We start from the raw sequence: 17,944 nt of genomic DNA, 5'->3' as shown, positions 1-17,944 counted from the left end.
TCTCGTATTATATGAGTCTTTACTTGTTTCACTTTTTAGTTTGTCACAACCATCCTGGCTGAACACACTTGTTTGAGAGAGCCACACACATATCATGATTTGCTAGAATACTCTATGTGCTTCATTTATATATTTTTGAGCATAGAGGTGGTTATATTTTGAATAAATATGCTCTCATGCTTCACTTAGACTATTTTGAGAGTTTATAAATTTTAAAGAAATATGCTCTCATGCTTCGCTTATATTATTTTTAGAGTTGATAAATTTTAAAGAAATATGCTCTCATGCTTCACTTAGATAATTTTGAGAGTTAGTGAGTTTTAAAGAAATTCTCTCATGCTTCACTTAGATCATTTTGAGAGTTAGTAAATTTTAAAGAAATGCACTCTCGTGCTTCACTTATATTATTTTGAGAATTTATATGATTAATTTTGAAGAAATATTTATGCTCTCGTGCTTCACTTATATCTTTTTGAGAGTTAAGAATAGTAATGGTAAGTTTTACGAGATATGAATTTGGTCCCAAAGTGATAGGTATACAAGGGGGATATAATAAAAACTTTTATGGAGATCATTGAATATTATAAACTTGATTCCTTGCAATAGTTTTGCGATATGGAGATAGTGATGTGTGAGCCATGTTGGTGAGTAATTATGCTTTAGTAAGAATATTGGTGTTAAGGTTTGTGATCCCCTATGCAAGCACAAAAGTCAATAGTTATGCAACGAAGTTGCATCCTACTTGTGGTGCATTATTCAGTATTAATTATGTTAAATGCTCATTTATGACCGATTTCGTTTTTTGGTTGGTTGCTTCTCAATCTATTTGCTAGCCTTCCCTTGTATTAAGCAGGAATATTGCTTGTGCATCCAACTCCTTAAACCCAAAGTTGTGCCAAATGAGTCCACCATACCTACCTATATGCGGTATATCCATGCCGTTCCAAGTAAATTTGTAAGTCCAACTCTAATTTTCAAAATGAATTTCCGTTTTGTGTGCCCGTACCGCTCAAGAAGCGGTAGGGGGTGGCTAATATTTTGCATGCTAGGTATGTTATTCTCAAGATGAGTGTTTATTCTCTTGTCATTGCACGAGAATGTGGCAGGTAATCGGGATGCCCAGACCCGAAATGAATTTATATATGTTGTTCATAATAAATTCCTTGGGAAGTGTTGGTATGGAAGGCACCCGTGGATACGGCTAGCCATGGATTGTGAAAGAATGGTGGAAAGGAAATAAACTTTATTTTCCGTTTGGGAACCACCTATGATTTATCTTCTTTTTTTGACAGAAAGACTGTAAGGGAACCCCTTACAGTATAATTGGTGCAACAAACCCAAATTGCAAGTACCATGCCTTGAACCTGGGTGGGTGGGAAGGCATCAGCCCCTTCCCACCACTAGGCTATGCCTTAGTCTGCACCTATGATTTATCTAGCATGGAAGATATTGGAAATTCTCGCTCGTTTTCGTTGACAGGAAAACCATACCTCTCAAAACAATTTTCTCTCTCTCAATTTAAGCTATGAGCTCTGGCACCTCTACAAATCTATGCTCTTCCCTCTGCGAAGGGCCTTTCCATTTCCTTTTTTGCAATTTTTATTTTTACTTTGAGTCTCCATCTTCTCTTATAAAGCACCAACTAGGGAACACTATTGTCATACTTTTGCATTGGATGTGTTTCATGAATGGATCAATGACTGAGCATAATGGGCTAGGGATAACTTTCTTTAGTGTTGATATTTTGAAAGACATCGTTGCTTGTTGATATGCTTGAGTATTGAGGTCTTCATGTCAAATTATAGACTATTGCTTTGAATCATGCAAGTCCAAATGTCCATGCTACAAAGAAAAGAAAATATGATGAATATGTTAGGTAGCATTCCACATCAAAAATTCTGTTTTTACCATTTACCTACTCGAGTATGAGCAGGAATTAAGCTTGGGGATGCTTGATGCGTCTCCAACGTATCTATAATTTTTATTGTTCCATGATATTATATTATCAATCTTGGATGTTTTATATACATTTACAAGCAATTTATATCATTTCTTGAGACTAAGCTATTAACTTAGGGCCCAGTCTCAGTTGCTATTTGTTGCTTGTTTCTTACTTTGCAGAATATCAGTACCAAACGAAGTGCAAATGCCACGAAACTTTTTGGTGATTTTTTTCTAGTGATAAGAGACCCTGGAAGCTTCTGGAGGCCACGAGAAGATAAAAGTGGGGTCCACTAGGCACCAAAGCGCCGCTAGGGGCCTTTAGCGCGCCTTGATGGGTAGTGGGGCTCATGGGCATCGTTTTCACCTACCTCTGCTTCTATAAATACTCTAAAATCCCAAAACCCTCAGGGGAGTCCACGAAATACTTTTTCCACCGCCGCAAGTTCCAGAACCACGAGATCCAATCTAGAGGCCTTTTCCGGCACTCTGCCGGAGGGGAAAACTATCACGGAGGGGTTCTTCATCATCCTTGTTGCCCCTCCGATGATGCGCGAGTAGTATACCACAAACCTACGGGTCCATATACTTAGTAGCTAGATGGCTTCTTTTCTCTTTTTGATCTTCAATACAATGTTCTCCTCAGTGTTCTTGGAGATCTATTTGATGTAATGACTTTTTGCGGTGTGTTTGTTGGGATCCGATGAATTGTGAGTTCATGATCATATCTATCCATGAATATTATTTGAGTTTTCTCTGAACTCTTTTATGCATGATTGCTATAGCCTCGTACTTCTTCTTCGATTTATCGGTATAGTTTGGCCAACTAGAATGATTTATCTTGCCATGGGAAGGGGTGCTTTGTGATGGGTTCGATCTTGCAGTGCTCAATCTCAGTGGCAGAAAGAGACATGACACGCATGTATCGTTGCTATTAAGGACAACAAGATGGGATTTATTTCCTATGTGAGTTTATGTTGTCTACACCATGTCATCTTGCTTAAGGCATTACTCCATTCTTTCATGAAATTAATACACTAGATGCATGCTGCATAGCGGTCGATGTTTGGAGTAATAGTAGTAGATGCAGGCAGGAGTCAGTCTATTAATCTTGGACGTGATGCCTATATACATGATCATTGCCTTGGATATCGTCATAACTATTTGATTTCTATCAATTGCCCAACAGTAATTTGTTTACCCACCGTATGTTATTTTCTCGAGAGAAGCCTCTAGTAAAAACTATGGCCCCCGGGTCTATCTTTTATCATATAAAAATCCTAAAAATACCTTACTATAATTTTCTTTTATTTATTTTATTTTATGTTTTAGTTAGATCTATTTATCAAGTCCTATACAATTTAATCTTGCTCATAACCATTGAGGGATTGACAACCCCTTAACGCGTTGTGTTGCATGTTTTTGTTGTTTGTGTGCAGGTGTTGTTTACATAGTGTTGCTTGCTTCTCCTACTGGATTGATAACCTTATTTTCATAACCGAGGGAAATACTTATCGCTACTGTACTGCATCATCCTCTCCTCTTCGGAGAAATCCCAACGCAGCTCACAAGTAGCAGAGACACATTGATGATTTTTTGCCTAGGGTTCACCGTACAATAAACATTCAATAAATGTAGAAGTGTGGGGCATTTACCGTACAATAAACGTACCGTATGTTGGTGGCAACGAAACTATTTCGTGAAGCCTGGTTGAATGGAAGAGCAGACTCATCTAATCCAGTTACAATTTTCCTATGGGTTTGCACGGCAATCTCTTCTACACCATTGGAAAATGGTTAGTGTTACTAGTTGTGGTATCTATGGTGCAACAGATTCGTGGCAACACTCGCTATTAAACTGCAACTTGGCTCGATGTGTCTGTGATCTTGAAGATGAGGAATTTATTGTTGTGATGGATGATACAAGGGAACCCAATGCAAAACAATGGACCTTCTCGCTGCCAGAGAAACCACTTCATGATGATTTCATCAAAAAAATCACTCTGGGCGATATGGCACTCCCGTCACAAAGCTTTGCATGAACATATTTTTTAATGCCCCCTCGCTACACACAACATTGTGAAAAGCCACATTAGAGAGCTAGGTGATTGCAAAGCCAGGATAGTGCAAATTGGGACTAGTACTCCCACTAGAAAGCCAACCCATCGATGGATTCCTCCACCGCCCGGTGTGGTAAAAATTCTACTGGATGTCGCAGTATCGAGAAACTTGAATGAGGGCTCCTACAACGCATTTTGTATAGATTTTGCTGGTAAGTTCCTTGGTGCTTAGGTCATGAAAATTATAGGTGTCATAGATCCAGCCTACCGAGAGGCGCTTGCCTTAGCACAAGACTTACTGTTATCACATGTGGAGGTTGCATTAGATTGCCAAGGAGTAGTGAATGATATCTGTAGAATCACTGGAGGCACATATGCATGCATTAAAAAGGAAACTAGAACTATTGTTGATTAGTTTCAGAAGCGCACCTTCATCTTTTAGGGACGTGTTACAAATTTCAGGGACATAGCCATGCTAAGCATGCTTTTGGTTTAGATCTTGGATGCCATGTGTGGCTCCTAAATCCCCAGATCTAAATTGTATCCCTATGAACTTTGATGAATGAATAATATCCGCGTAGGTCGGGGAATAGCCAGCAAGCACATATTTTTTTTAAGAAAGTGGGAGCAAACACGCATTGTGAGAACATTTTTTTAAATCATAGAATGTTTTTTGAATTTTGAAAATAATTTATGAAATTCATGAAAAAAATGAATTGGTGATTTTTTTATGAAATTTGGGAGTAATTTTTGAACATTTTTTGAATCGACGAACATATTAGAATTTGTGAACAATTGTTAACATTCATGGTTTTTTTAAAATTGTGAACATTTTATGAATCAGTGAACAATATTGAAATTCATGAACATTAACATTTTTTAAAATTTGTGGTATTTTAAATTCATGAACATTTTTTCAAATTGGTGAAAAAATACCCACCTTTTTAAAAAAATTGTGATTTTTATTAAATACAGCATTTTTTAATCCTTGAACATTTTTTTGAAATCTGGAACATTTTCTAATTTATAAAAAATTGAAAGTTGGGAATTTTTGAAATTTAAATCAATTTTTCAACTTAGTGAACATTTTTTGAAATCCTGGTTTTTTAAGAAGCAAATAACAAAAGAGGAGGAGAAAAAACAAGAAGAAATGAAAAAACAAAAAGGAAAACAGGGGCGTCCAGCCCCACACTTGGGCAGCCCAAAAGTGTGCGTGCGTGTGTTTGGGGGGGGGGGGGGGGGTGTCTCGCATCACCCACGCGCGAAGTAGGAGGTCCCCGTTGGACCGGGCAAGGGTTGGCTATGTTTTCTTCTCTCTTTTTTGAAATGGGGATTGACTATGAAGTATGGGACCACCTACTTCGTGCGTAGGGCGGTGAAGGTGCAACAAACGTGCACTCCTAGCGCGCGCTTTGGACATGCTCATTACGGTACGAGGCGCCCATTTTTTTTCTTGCGTGTGTGTGTGTTTTGCTTTTTTGAAAAACATTCAGGATTACCAAAAACGTCATGAAAATTTGAAAACTCCTTTTTTGTTTGAGTTGTAAGCTATTTCGCAGAAAAGGGTATGCTATTCTTGTGCCCACTCAATTAGTATGTTCATTTATGTACAAGTGATTAGGCGATCATTTATATATGCTTAGCTTAGCAATACTCGAATCTCGGATCATGAACGAGTAAAAAACAAGATACATACATGTGAGGGCCATATAGTAACAAAAATATCAAGTTATCTGAAAAATGTACAAGCACAAAGTACATACCATGTATTCACATTAACTTAATACGCACATGTGATATAAAATACAGTTATAAACACCCAAGAATATCAATGAAAAGGAAAAATCTTCCAAGTTGTAATACCGTAAAACCACACACTACAGTATCATCTCTAGACAACTTGAGTACCGAAGCATCTCAAATGAAACAACACACTGCAAAGATAGTTCAGTGAGGCACAACTATGAAAATTCAATGCATCTTTGGCCACCTAGCATACTTTTCAGTTGTCTAGGCTGCAGGTAGAAACTTCATGCAAATTGGTGGTTTAATCTTGGCAAGAGCAAGCAAGGAAGCAGGGAACGTCCATATGCCATCTCCACATATCAAAGCAGATGCAACTGCGGGCACCATGAAGCCAGCCTCCTTCTTGTTTATCTTGGTCCAGGCAAAAACTATCAAACTCCCGATGCACATATCAATAGCAAAGCTTCCACCTACAAGGAATGGAACTGCCATTGCCATTGGTAGAGGCACATACTTCGCATACTTGTGTGGCATGACATCTCTTGCTACACTCAAAACTGCAGCAAATGCGAAAAATCCACCAGAGATTGCAAGGCAATACTTCGGCAACACTGAGAAGCCCTCCACACCAAGTATCGCCATATTACGGTATATGAGTGCATAAGGTGCCTTCCAAGTGCCATCTGGGTTACCAATATCAAATGCCTTGTAGAAGAGCATGAACGTGAGGGGAGAGACAATGCAACCCATGGTTGTCCCAATAACTTGTGAGATCATCATGGATTTAGGTGATGTCTGAGTGAGATAACCCGTCTTGAAGTCTTGCATCAAATCGGCAGAGATAAGCACCAGCTGCTTGACTAAGGTTCCAGCAACAAGGCCTGCAATGACACCATCCTCCTTGCCGGCCCATCCGGCAAAGACGAAGAGAGCGATCTTGCCATAGTTATAGCCCATGTTAATGTCGGTAAGCCCGGTCCCATAGGAATTGGCGAATCCAAGCATGGGGGCGAAGAAATAGGCTATAACTACATAGTACCACTTCACTTGTTTGAACATTACTGGTATGGTAACCACCGCAAGAACACTAAACAAGACATAACCGGCATATGCCATCCAAGAGGGGATGTGGCCTCTCTTGAAGATCTCTTGGCATTGAAACTCCTCAAGTGAGACTGTATCATCCACATTTTTTGCTGTAATTCATTTGCTCAACATTAGATAAAACTCATTCCTTGAATGATGATGCACTGAATTTTATGTTGTCCTTTGTTCTTATCTTTGTTGTCAACCTGCTTGCGGCTAAATTGTCTATACATGCTCATAGTAGTGATGCCAACAATTTTTATGAAGTGGTACATGCCATCCCCCATGATGAGAGCTATGCATATGAAGGCCTAGGTGGTGAAGAAATTATGGTCAGTGACATACAATTTTCCATTATGGTCTGCTATTAATTTATGTGATTGTCACCAAGAAAAAAAGAGTTGTGGTAGATACCTTGTAACCGTACAAACTTCTCATGCTGCTTTCTGGTACTTTTGCAGGGTACCAATCCCCCTTGTTTTTGCTGATGAGTGGCCACAGTATTCCCCATGAGATAATTGCACCAAGGAGGGTAGAGATATTTACTATATGTGGGCAAATCATCCCGGCACCAACGTATGTCATGCTAAAGTCAAAGTAGAATCTGAAACACAAATAATAAGCTGGGGAGTTAAGAGATCACACGCCACAAATTATGTGAAATCACTAATTATCCAAATTATGATGATCCACAATTGAGAAACAACATGTGAAAAGAATTACGTCTGCTTCCAGGCCTTCAACCCAAAAGTAGGGAACTGAACAAATCCACAACCATCGCCTCCGGTGTAGAACCATTGGAAGAAACTCCATAGAAAGCTACCCCCAAAGTATTTCAGGAATCCACGGATTTGCTTCCTGTCATGCATGGAAGGTAAGATTAGCAATTCATACAAATCAAGAACTCACCACAAATTGCTTGGTTTAACGACTGAAAGGTCACTATGTACATACCTTGAATTCTTGTCCCCTTGATCAGTATGAAAGCCGTTTATAAGAATGGCAGTTGCGGTCTCACTTGGGTAAACTAATTTGTAGTCGACGACCAATACCTGAATACATTATCATGTCAAATCATCGAGTGGCCAAGCGAGATGAAAACCAGGCGCAATTGTCAAACGTGTAACGAATTTCGTCATCTTCTTAAAATTTGTAAAAATTCTAAAATGAAAATACAACCGTTACTTGAAAAACTGAAGGGAAGACAGATTAAAAGCTAAAGTTGCGCATATATCCGGTGTGGATGAGCTAATGTAGTGTAGCGTGTATCGTAGCAACACAGTGCACACAACATGTAGGAAAAACTGGAGGGAAGCCAGAAGAAAGAGACCTGTCTGAGGGGAATCAAGGTGAGGAGGCCCCCGAAGCAGCAAGCGAGGAGCAATCCCGTCATCCAGCCTATCCGTGGCTCCTTCCAGCTTCCCGGCACGTTGCCCGGCGAGTCTCCGGCCAGCTCGTACGTCTTCTTGTTCAGGCCCAGCAAGGTTGACCCGAACCCACCTGCAGCGCGCCAGTCACAAACACCAATCAATCAAAAACTATACTACAGAGACCGGAGTCATGGCCTCCATGGCCAGGAATCATGCGATGCTAACCGCCGAACGCGATGGTGTAGCAGGCCACGCCGCAGGTCTGGACGATGGTGTTCTCCTGCCGCGTGAAGGGGCGGGACACGATGCCGAAGCGGTCCAGCAGGCGCGTCCACCCGCGGAGCAGCAGGAAGGAGAGCAGCGCGGCGGAGACGTTCATCGTGGGCAGCAGCCCCGTGGTGAGCACGAGCTTCAGCACGATGACGGTGTAGATGAACCCGATCAGCAGCGCCGCCACCATGCCGCGGACCGTCAGCTCGTCCTGCCACCCGCGGCATGGCCTCGAGCTGCCACTCGCGCGTCGACGCCAGCGCAGGGTCCGACTCCCTGTCGCCCTCTAGGGCCTCGTCCTTCTCGATCTCCGGCGCGATCACCTCCATGGTCGACTCCGCTCCTTGTCTCCGCAGCTGCTGCTACCGGAGCACGAAACCAAATTAAACAAGAAGAAGAAAATTTTCTTCTTCACCAAGACCAAAATCTGGCCAGCATTTTCGAGCAAGAACCAGCAGGAAGCATCGCTCACCTCAACGATCAAGGTCGTACTGCTCGGCTGATCACTCTACTGTGGAAGAAGCCTGCAGCTTCCAGGAAGTCGTACCCTGTTTCTGCCCACGAGGCAAGCTGAAACCATGTGCTTTTGGGGTGAGATTGTGATGTTAATCATGGTCGATGCCATGGTTTTTTTTAGAGAGAAATCATTGGGAAAAGTCCACCCTCTTACTTTACCATGTATTTATAGATTATTTATGGCGGCTGCTAGAAATAAGCCGGATAATTTTTTAGGGAAATCATCCGCCTTGCCCGCCGTCCAATCTGGACGAGGTGGCCGTTCCATCGTAGCACAACACAGTCTTCCTTCTCTGCTCTTCCATCCATCAGGCGCAAAATCCATCATATGTATCCCCAGCAGCAGCTTCCATGGCAGCACCAGCGGCGCCGCCGGCCCTCCATTGCAACCCAGACCAGGTTCGACGACCCTCCGGCGTGCTTCACTGCAGCTCCGGTGGAGCTCCATTGCAACCCGACCAAATTTCAACGACCCTCCGGCGCGCTTCATTGCAACTCCGGCGGCGCGACCCTCTGGCATGCTTCACTGCAGCTCCGGCGCGCTTCACTACAACTCCGACGTGCTTCATTGCAGCTCCGGCGGCGCTCCATTGCAGCCTAACGAACCCGGCAATGCTTCATTGCAGCCCCGGCGACGCCGCTGATGTTTCATTGCAGCGCCACACCGGCACGGCGGGCTCCATCGCAGCACCCTGCCGGCGGAGCTTCACTACAAACGCCACCACCGCGCATTGGTTCTCCGTTGCAGCACCGGCTGCCCCTGCCGTGCTCCATCGAAGCACCCGATGGCCTCGGAGAAGCTTCACTGCAGCACCACCACCGGCACGGTGGTGCTCCATCGTAGGGCGGCGGCGACGTGGTTGCTATGACGAAGCACACGACGGCGACGGTGGATGCTGCACGGCGGCGACGGGATGCTGCGACGCATCACGCGGTGGTGACGGCGATACGATGGTGATGGCGGATGCTTCGTCGCCTCTTCCTCGCAGCAGCAGGTGGCAGCAGCGCGCGCGACTGACGTTCCGGTGGTCGCCGGGCAGAGTGCAAAGGAGAGAGCCGTGTGAGAGGAAAAAGGGGGAAAAGATGAGGGAGGGGACGAGTGGAGAAGAAAGCGCTGGAAGGGATAAGATGGAGAGGAAAGCGAGGGCTCGGGGGGCTAATTTTTTTTAAATAATACATTTTTTTATTAATTTGCACAAATATTACGCCCAAAAAATGATTTTCAAAAATAATACACCGTCGGCCCACAGCAGGCCGACTGGTCCTAGTCGGCCCACAGTAGGCCGACTGGGGTCCTATCCGCTTGCTGCTGGCCGATTGGCCTATCGGCCATCAGGTAAAGTCCAGTCGGCCAACTAGGGGCTGACAAGGTCCAACTAATTGGCCTGCTGTGGGCCGACAGGAACTAATTGGCCTGCTGTGGGCCGACTGGTGCATGCATACCATATTACAGATTTTTTTTGCCCCGTACGATATTACAGATTTTTTTTCAAAACTATGACGTATTTTCGCGCAACCCTTTCCCCTCAATATTTTCCCGCCAACTCTTTCCCGCCACCCGTTTCTCATCCACCGTTTCCCGCCATATGTTCCCGCCAACTCTTTCCCGCCACCCGTTTCCTGCCATATGTTCCCGCCAACTCTTTCCCGCCACCCGTTTCCCGCCATATGTTCCCGCCAACTCTTTCCCGCCATACTGCAGTCGTTCTTTCCCGCCATTTTCTCCTCTCTACCTATAAAACCCCCTTCAGACGGAGGTGGATAAGCATTCCAGTGTAGTGTAGTTGAGATGTCGCATTATCCTTTCGATCGTAGTTTTCACCCTGGGATGAGCAGGACTCTTCTGAGGCTAGCTACCGATTTCAGGATGGACAATAGGATAGTTCCATGGGACGAACTCACCGGTAGTGACACCATAATGAATGAGTTGGCTCACGAATTACGTAGGTCTGGGTGGCCTGAAAGGACTTATGAGGAGGTACGTAAAGAACTTCTTAGGTTGCATGAAAGGTGGAAGAAGGTAGTGGTGCCGAAGAGTGAAACTTTCAGAAGGATTGCAGCAAATAATGCATGTTTATGGACTGAGGAGAGCGAGGACGAAGATGATATCTTCATGCCGCCGCTTCCGGGTTCTGCATCGTCGAAGGGCAAGGTTTCTGCATCGTCGAAGGGCAAGGTTTCTGCATCGTCGAAGGGCACGACTTCTTCATCGTCGAAGGGCAAGAGTTCTTCACCGTCGAAGGGCAAGAGTTCTGCATCGATCGAGAATGGCGATGATGACTTTATGTAGTTTTTATGCTGTATGTTGCAAGTTCAGTAACAACAATCCCGACATTCCTGCACATAAAAAATTCAGAACATAGTGTCACACTTAATAATACAAATCTCCTCTCAAGCGCCGCATGCATACAAATTCAGAACATAGTGTCACACTTAATAAAAATTCAGAACATAGTGTCACACTTAATACAAATTCAGAACATAGTGTCACACTTAATACAAATCTCCTCTCAAGCGCCGCATGCATACAAATTCAGAACATAGTGTCACACTTAATAAAAATTCAGAACATAGTGTCACACTTAATACAAATTCAGAACATAGTGCCACACTTAATAAAATTCAGAACATAGTGCCACACTTAATACAAATTCAGAACATAGTGCCACACTTAATACAAATTCAGAACATAGTGCCACACTTAATACAAATTCAGAACATAGTGCCACACTTAATAAAAATTCAGAACATACTACTGCTAGCTTAGCTTCTTCCTCTCGCCCTTACTCCTCTACTGCCTCTACCTCCTCTTCTTCCCCGGTCGCCTCGTCCACGCCCAGTGACGAATGTGGGACAATTTGTGTCCCTATGGCCAAATTCATTGCATAGAATGCATTGCCTAGTCGGACCTCCTGCTTCAGATTCATCCATATCATTCCGGATGCGCTGACACTGTTGTCTGCCTCTACTTGTACGCATATGCTCTGGGTTTGGAATGTAACATCTTTCAGCGGGGTTGACGCTGTTGAAATTACCCATTGATCGAAAACCCATCAGCTCACCTGTCCAGGTATTGAGGACAGACTCTTTCAGAAAAAATGGAGACACAAACGATATTGCGTCCATTCCAAGCTGCCCGCAAGCAGCAAGTACATGTGAGCAAGGTAGGTGAAGCAATTTTGGTTTGTTGCATGTGCACTCACACGTTGGCCAGGCTTCATTACCAATTTTCACCTCATGCATCCTCAACTCATTTGCACATCCGAATTTGTTGTTGGCTAAGCGAACCTCAAACCTTCTTTCTTGATTACCAATGGCGACTACAGTGTGTGACCTAGCTTTTTGCATCTTGTTGTCCATGTACTTCGTGACTCTTTCACAGTACCGTGTATTTGGGTTGTTTAAGATATGCTGCTCTGCTTTTTGATGTCTATCTCTGAAATACTTGACGGTGCCATAGAAAATACCCTCAACGATGGCTGTAAGTGGCAATGCCCGGTTTCCTCTGAGGACAAAGTTGTATGTTTCCGCGAGGTTCGTTGTCATGACACCGTACCTTGCTCCATGTGTGTCATGTAGCAAAGACCACCTCTCCAGAGGCTCATGCTCTATCCACTGCTCGAAGGTTTTAATCGACCTCCCGAGCCTTCTCCTAGTACCAGGTGGGTCAAAGCCTGGCAGGTCACATAGCCCAACAGGCTCCTCCTCCACGGCCGCTGTTCCTGTTGCCAACTGTGTAGCTACTGCTTCAACATGTGCCCTCACCGCTGCATCTCTTGCAGCTTTCCTGTCCCTCACGTGTCTCTGCGTGCACACATTAAGTCTGTCGCGTATCAAATTGTACTTCCATAACTGGTTCTGCTTGCAGAGTTTTTTGAACAGATTCATCAGGTTCTTATTTCTAAACTGCGAGAAGAAATTAGCCCCCAGATGGCGCATGCACCAACGGCTCTGCAAGTCCTGCCATGGAACTTGTTCCTCAGGGCCTGGGTTTGTCAGTGTCCTTATCGCACTGAGTATACCTGCATGCCTGTCATGAAGGATGCACACATTGGGCTTCTCCTTCACAACTGATATTTTCAACTGCCTGGAGAACCATGTCCAACTTTCAATGTTCTCAGTCTCCACAAAAGCAAATGCCAGTGGGACGACTTGATTTGGCCGTCTTGACCTATGGCTGTCAGGATCTGACCCTTGTACTTGCCTGTGAGAAAAGTACCGTCAACACATATCACCGGTCGGCAATGCCTGAAAGCTTCGATGCATACACCGAAAGAGAAGAAGAGACGATGCAACACCCTCACAGTTGGGAACTCTGGCATGAACATGTCTTGGATATCGATATAGGTGCCTGGATTCCGCTGCTGCAGGGTGTGGAGGAGGTGGACAACAGAGTCATATGCATCAAAATAAGAACCAAATCTCCTCTCAAGCGCCGCATGCTTAGCCCTCCAAGCCTTGCCATAAGAAATTCTGTACTTGAACCTGGCGAAGACTTTTGTCTGGACTGCCTTCACTTCCATAGCTTTGCCCTGCACTATCTCATCGTAAAACAACCGAGCAATAAGCGTGGATGAAAGGTTGGCATGATCTTGAGGGATGCAGGGAATAAGACAAGTGTGATTAACTAAGTCACTTATCACCCAACTTGTGCCATACTTAGGGAGAAAGCCGTGCACCCTGGCGGGACAATCTGCGTTCTTGCGTACCATTGTCAGGAATTTCTGACTGGACACCTGAGCTGTGAAAACCCTTTGCGTGGACATTGCCCAATTAATTATTGCATCCTTCAGGGCTTGCTTGTTCGGATACGTAGCACCCGTCGCAATATTGTTCTGGTGATATTGTCAGGCTGAATCATGTCCATCATTCACGGTCATTGCAGATGAGAAGTCATGATTCCACGATGCAGGATTCGGGACCTCCTCTGCATTTTCTTCTTCATCTGACTCGTCAGAATCATCGGCATGACCCCTTTCAACATCGGTGTCTTCTTCTTCCATCTGGTCCTGCATGTGCCCATCCACCTCGTCAGTGTCCACCTCGCCATTGTAATCACCATCGGCATTTCCTCCTTGTACCTGACTACTCTGCCCTGATTCATAACCGTAAGCATTTCCTCCTTCTACCTGACTGCTCTGTCCTTGTTCGTAACCATCATCTCCAGCATTTGACATAGATAACTGCCTCCCTACACTGCTATGACCAGGATCGTAGCCACCCTCGCCTTCATGTGCAGTGACCTCCTTCACGACGGGAAGCACTAAAGCAACAGGATTGCATCCCCTTCGTTCACAACCTTGTAACCACCGCACCCAATCGGAGTCTCGCTCTATAGGCCTCAAATAAAAGTAAATTATTGTACTTGACCGTGTCCATAATGCATGAACACCGACGGTGTGTGTTTCGGTATCAAGACCTAAACTTGCCGCAATCCATTCTTTCAACTGACAGACAGACCATGTTTGAGGTGCGCTCATTGGCACCTCTATGTGAGTAAATTCACTCAGATCTGCTCCCATCTCAGTTGTTTGGACAGTACCAGGACCATAGTAAAATCTGAACTTCACTACATCAGACATCTCGGCTCACCTATTTTTTTTCAACAACGAAATACAATTCACTAAAAAATATTGGACATGTCTATATATATATTACAGAATATTAACGGAGCAACTAATACAATTCACACACCTACAAGTATATTACAAATATTTGCCGGAGCAACTACAAATATTTACAGATTTTAATATTTGACTACCTATGTTACGGATTTTACCGGAGCTACTCCAAATACTAACACTCCTAAATACTTCACATCCACATATAGTACGGAATATTACCGGAGCAAGTACACATTTTTACACAAATAATTAGTTGACATCTAAATATATTTATGTATACTACCGGGGCAAATAACAATAATCGCACATCTAATTTATTTCACATCCAAACATATTAACAAATACTACCGGAGCACCTACGAAAAATAAAATGTTTGCTAAAATATACCCTTGAAGCGTGCATGCGAACGAAGAACGACGAACGGCGGCCACCAAACTGCCGGTGCTCCGCATCTAATGAAGAACGACGAACGACGAGCTTCACCTCCACCACCTCCACCGCACTGCCCCAACTTCACCACCACCACCTTCACCTCCACGAGCTACCAAAATGCTCACCACAACCACCATGAGCTACCCCATCAGTAGATCGAGGACTCTTTTGGCTGCCCTAACTAAGTTGAATCCATTCACGGTGCCAATCCGCAAAAAACTGGCTCATTTAGGTGTAGAAATTGAAGGCATTTTCGTGTACAGAAGGGAGAAGGAAAGAACAGAGGAAGAACATATATGCTCGAGTGGGATAGCGAACAGATATGCTCGAGCCGCAGGGAGCCGGGCGTGCTGCAGGTGGGGCCGCACCCTGTCGGCCCGCAGCTGGCCGATCGGCCCGCAGTAGGCTGACAGGGGCTCACCCCGTGACCGCCGCGCCGACAGCTCCCTCTCTCCACCCCGCGACGTGGCCTGCCCAATGCGCGTGCGACAAGTGGCAGGCGGGCCAGCTGTCGGCCTGCTACTGGCCGAGTACGCCCAGTCGGCCTGCTGTGGGCTGACTAGGCCCAGTCGACCTGCAGCGGGCCGACGGTGTATTATTTTTGAAAATTATTTTTTCAGCGTAATATTTTTGCAAATTAATAAAAAATGTATTATTTGGGCACGTGGCGAGTGTACGAGACGGCTTATAGCGACATGAAATCATCCGGTTGATTTGAACACTTTTCCATTATTTATTCATGTGTAGCTGCGGCCCAAACTTACAGTACGAGATGGCTTATGGCAGAGCAAGATCTTGTTTCGTTGTTGGCTATTTTGCAGGACTTCGTTCCGTCGGCAGAGGAAGACCAAAGGTTCCTACATCGAGGACATGACTTCTCCACCAAGCACGCGTACGGCGCCCTCATGGCAAGGCCTGACAACGATCCCCTTACTCCTCTCATATGGTGCTCCAAGGTTCCACGCAAGATAATTTTTTTTGCTTGGCTTCTCTTCAAGGACCGCCTCAATACCAGGGCCAACCTCGCTCACAAGCAGACGTAGCGACCAGACCTTAAATAGTCTGATCTACCGTGCACCAGTGTCATCCCTGGATCAGTAATGCTGACACGCACAGTACAAATGGAGGATTTATAACAGAGTAGCAATCACACACTTATTACAACGAGTATCTCAAGAGAGAAATAAGTATGACAAATATGGCTTAAGGCCATCTAATACGATAACAGCGGAAGACTTGGAAGATAAGTGAGTCCATCAACTCCAACGGCATCACTGAGTATAAGACCACGACCTAAGGCACCTTACTCGTCGTCTGAAAAGTCTGCAACATGAAACGTTGCAGCCCGAAAACGGGTCAGCACATGGAATATGCTGGCAATGTAACACATAGAGAGTAATGAACATAATAATGCTATACTACATGCATATATGGCTGGTAGAAGGCTCTATGGTTACAGTTTTGCGAAAAGCCAATTTTTCCCTACTACAATGGAATAAATTTTATTTAACTATCATGGTGGTTGTTAAACATTGAGATTGGTTGACAGCATTCTCAATCCCAATTAAGTATCATCATTAACCCAACAAAATTAATTAAAGTAACATGATGAGATTCACATGATAATCCAAGTACTAGATACTCAAGATGTCCATAACCGGGGACACGGCTAACCATGATTAGTTTATACACTCTGCAGAGGTTTGTGCACTTTTCCCCACAAGACTCGATCTCCTCCGTTGGATTTCTCGCACTACATGGTGTTTGAGAAACGGATGACCGAGACACGGTCTTTCAGAAGCGTTTGCACCTTACGATGTGATAGACCGTACCAACCTGCATCCCCTACATCTGCTAGTCTACCACGTAAGAGTTCACACAACTTAGTCAACTATGCTAGAGCCCATAATAGCTTGCGGCTGCACACGGAAGTTTCTAGCATGAATAATCTCATGATCCCTTTGAACCTGGGTGGCGGTCCAAAAGAAAACAGGCAATCCTGAAATACCCAGGTACCTCAATCCACCCAAATGTGAGTTTTAGTTGCCACCTTAAGGTTAACCATTAATTAACAATCTCACATTTGTCATGGTAACTCTCAAACCCAATCCACGTCTACTAGCATAGTATAGCAATATGAGCAAACGTAGAAGTAACTCCCTAAGGTTTGATAATAAACAGGGCAATAGGTACTAACTCAACTACTTCCCAATTCCCACAGCTTAATTAGATCCTAACCATGCAATGTTTGAGGGTTGATCTAATGCAATAAAACTGGGTAGTAAAAGAAGTATGATCAAAGTGTTACTTGCCTTGCTGATGATCCGTGAAACCTAGAGATTCGAAGTAGCAAGCGGCGCACTCCGGGTACTCTATCGCAACAAACAAGCAAACAATAAGCACTCATCTAATGCACAGGTAAAACTCAAATAAAGATCTAACCAGAAAGTTCAACTTAAGAGCTCCGGTTTGCAAAAAGAATCGAATCAAACGAAGCAACGAAAGTCAAACGGCGAAAGAAACAAGCTTCGTTTACTAATCTGGATCCAAGTCAAATTTTACAGTAGCAAAAACTTGTTTGAATAGGTTAAATGGAAAGAGAATTTTGAGACGAAACTCTAGGCGCTTGAATCGCCTGATTCCGATAAACGAGCTAAAAGATAAACCAGAACGAAAATCTGATCAGAAATCACGATCTGGGAAATCGCGGAAAAATTCGACGAAAAAGAAAACTGACGAACAGTTAAACCAACGGACGTTCGTTAGCTGCGACGAACCGGCGAACACGTTCGTTAAAACGAACGGATCGGTGAACGTTCACTAACTAACTAAACCAAAAAAAACCGATCTATTAAAAAACAAAAAAATCTAGGGTTTCGAAAAAAATAAACCGAACGGT

General features: G+C 44.1%; 1 pseudogene; it reads right to left on the bottom strand.

Moving 5' to 3' along the window:
• Window positions 1–5,756: 5,756 nt before the first annotated feature.
• Window positions 5,757–8,822, bottom strand: LOC109769931 (iron-phytosiderophore transporter YSL15-like; annotated as a pseudogene).
• Window positions 8,823–17,944: the final 9,122 nt, after the last annotated feature.

Source organism: Aegilops tauschii, chromosome 6 (assembly GCF_002575655.3).
Source record: "Aegilops tauschii subsp. strangulata cultivar AL8/78 chromosome 6, Aet v6.0, whole genome shotgun sequence".
NCBI classification, from domain to species: domain Eukaryota; kingdom Viridiplantae; phylum Streptophyta; class Magnoliopsida; order Poales; family Poaceae; genus Aegilops; species Aegilops tauschii.
This window is presented reverse-complemented; position numbering and strand designations above follow the sequence as displayed.